This window comes from Microtus ochrogaster (genome assembly GCF_000317375.1).
Source record: "Microtus ochrogaster isolate Prairie Vole_2 chromosome 14 unlocalized genomic scaffold, MicOch1.0 chr14_random_2, whole genome shotgun sequence".
Classification (NCBI taxonomy): Eukaryota; Metazoa; Chordata; class Mammalia; order Rodentia; family Cricetidae; genus Microtus; species Microtus ochrogaster.
This window is the reverse complement of record NW_004949097.1, coordinates 4,009,572-4,012,814: the sequence shown is the minus strand read 5'-3', so window position 1 is coordinate 4,012,814 and position 3,243 is coordinate 4,009,572. Positions and strand designations below refer to the sequence as shown.

Genomic DNA, 3,243 nt, shown 5'->3' with positions numbered 1-3,243 from the left:
ACCACCATAACCACCATCACCATACTATAACCACCACCTCCACCCTCCACCATCACCACCATAACCACCATAACCACCATCACCATACTATAACCACCACCTCCACCCTCCACCATCACCACCATAACCACCATCACCACCACCACCATCAGCAGCAACACACCCAACATCATCACCACAAGCATCACATCTGTGCCAAAATCGCCTTTGCGCAAAGTTATTGTCCATTCAAGTTTACTGTATAATTATTTTACTCTCCATCTCCAAACTCCCCCTTTTCACCCATGGTAGGATTCATTGAGTGTGAAGATAGTGGGGATTAAATGTGTTTACTTGTATTGAGTAAGAGGCTGGAAACAAAACAGACCTAAGCATACAAACCACTCTCTTCAGCACAGGTGGCATTTGTCTCCCTGATCTCAGAAGGTCGAAGCAGGAGGAGCAGGAGTCCACGCCTATGGTACAAGTTTGAGGCCAGCCTGGGTTATAAGAGTCCCTGTCTCAAAAACAACAGCAACCAAAAACCCCAAGACAAAACAAATAAAAAGTCCAGCTCCTTAATCCGGTCTGTCTGGAATACACTCTTTGGTTTTCTTTGATGCTTTGTTCCTATTAGATCTGCCCTTTAATTTCCTCGCTCCTTTGACCTTGTAAACTCAATCCTACTTTTAATATTTAAATAAAACATTAACACTTTCCTATAGTGTTGCATGAAGTATGACTTTAGTTTTGCTTCTGGATACAGGGACAGGCAAGGACTTTCTGTAGAGGATCCTAATACTTAGGGAAGAGTAGCAAGGCCTAAAAACATGGAATGTATGAAATGAAATGCTTCAGTGCAGCAAGCAAACAGCTGCAGAGTGAAGAGATGGTTTATAGAAGGGGTTCAACCTTTGCTAGATATCTGACAGGAGATTAATATCTAGACTCAGAAAGAACCCCTCAAACCAGACACAAAATCATCCCCTCAAATAGCCCAATCAACAAATGGGTGAATAAAATGAGAGATGGTCAAAAGATAAAGTACAAATGACTAATAATCATAGAAAAATATTAGCCAGGCACGGGGTGACACACACCTTTAATCCCAGCACTCCAGAGATAGAAGCAGGTGGATCTCTGAGTTAGAGGCCAGCCTGGTCTACAGAGCAAGCTCCAGGACAGCCGTGAAAACAGACAGAGAAGGAAATGTTTGGTCTGTGGTGCTGAGGAGCGATTTGCAGTGCGATGGAGCAAGCAAAGGATCACTTACTCCTGAGAACTACTGAAGAGCACATGCCAGACGCAGACGTCTAGGTCAAACGTAGGACACCCTCATTGAGTAACCCAGGGTGTCACCTGGACCCGTAACAGTCTCAGCAACAGCAGCACCAAGTTCCTGGGAGTGGATTTCCAGACAGGACTGAGACAGGCTTTCTTAGCTGGGATGCCACGAGGTGATTAAACAGTATTGGACCATCAAGGTGGTGGAAATCAAGGAAAACAGAACCTGTCCAAGGTCCATGAAAGTGCAGTCAAGCTTACATTGTGTCTAAGAGAACCTGCATTATACCTTTATTTCTAGCTCTCCCCAAGTATTAGGGATCTTGGGATTTTACTGCTGAATTGGCTGCGGTGGAGCAGCAATCAGGACTGTGGGTGAGAGCAGCAAGATGCTGCTGCAATTGGCTAGGGAATGAGATGTAGCCTGCGAGATGGAGGAATCTTCACTGGCACCTTAAGGCTTTTGACGAGCAGAAGAATCTGGTCGTCTGCGATTGTGCTGAGTTCAGGAAGGTCAAACATGCTAAACAGCCAGACCATAAAGAAAAACAGGTTTGGGGTCTGGTCTTGCTACATGGAGAGAACTTGGTATCCATGAATATGGAGGGTCCTCCTCCCAAAGACATTGGAATTGCTTGTGTACCACTTGCTGACACTGCAGGTGGCCCTGGGGTTTGGAGGGCAGATGGCAGAGGAGTACCAGCTAGTGGACCTACCCCCAAGCTCCTGATGGATTAGCAGGCCCTGTCTGAGGAGCTGGAGGTCCATCCCAGCAGGGAAGAAGCCCTGTGGCAGCTACTGTCATTGCTGTCACTGCCAACGTTGTTGTAGCCCCCACCCAGTACCCACCGGGATATGGGACTCCACCTCCACCTGTAGGCAAAACAACCTCACCTCCAGGAATTAGGGCTCCTCCACCTGGCATGAAATCACCCATGGGACACCCATTGACCTTTCCCCTGCCTGACGGACACCTACAGGCCTGCCCCCTCTGGGAATGCGACCCCCTCCACCAGGAATTAGAGGTCTCCCTCCCCTAGGACGTCTCACCAAGACTCTAAGATATGGCTGATAAATAGCAGCCTTCCATTTCCCTGCAAGGTGTCTTGGAAAACTGTGTAGCCTGAAAGTTTTTTGAGCCTTCTTACTGCATTAATTGTAGCTAATAAATACATAGAACAATTGAAAAATAGGCAAAACAGAGAAAGCCAGTCTCAGAAACAAAAAAAAAAAAAGAAAGGAAAGAAAGGAAAAGAAGTATTCCAAATTCTTAGGCATTAGAGAAGTCAAAACTCCCTTTAGAAGCTAGGAGGTGGAGGAAGGAGGAACAGAGTTCAAGGTTTTTCTCAGTGATGTAGTGTTAGTGTTAATCCCAACTATGGGAGGAGAAAGACCACTGACCGAAATCATCATGGCCAAATTAATTAAAGCAGGCAATTAATTAAAGTAAGCTTTTTCATTTGTGCACATGCATGAGTCGCCTTCCCCTAAGGGGGACAACAAGCCGCGTGTTTCACTCCCCGAAACAAATTTGTTTGACCCATGTGCACTGGTGCACAGGCAGGAAATATGTCAGTATGTATGCTTGTTTCTGATTGGACCTGGTGGGAACTACTTAAGCCGCTGTAAATCCTGATTCAGGGCCATCTTCTGGAAACCCAGAGATGGAGCTGGCTGGAGCACATCCACCCGGCCAGCATTTAGTTAAAGCTTGCTTCAAATTTGGCTTTAAATTGTGGCAGTGGTCTTATTCTCGAGCAGCGGAATTAACACACTAACTAGGACGGGGACTGTTTGGGAGAAGAAGAGAGCTGGCAGGAAGAGGCTGGGGGACAGGAGAAGGTAGCGGACGTGAGTGTGTCCAAAGCACATCATTCCTGAATGAAAACGTCATTATGACACCACCACTCCGTACAGTGAGTCGATGCTAATGAATGTGGAGCTGGGAGTTTAGCTCAGTGGTAGAGCACTTGCATCGCA

The 3,243-nt window shown here is 46.5% G+C and overlaps 1 pseudogene; it reads left to right on the top strand.

Moving 5' to 3' along the window:
- Window positions 1–1,227: 1,227 nt before the first annotated feature.
- Window positions 1,228–2,335, top strand: LOC101990847 (annotated as a pseudogene).
- Window positions 2,336–3,243: the final 908 nt, after the last annotated feature.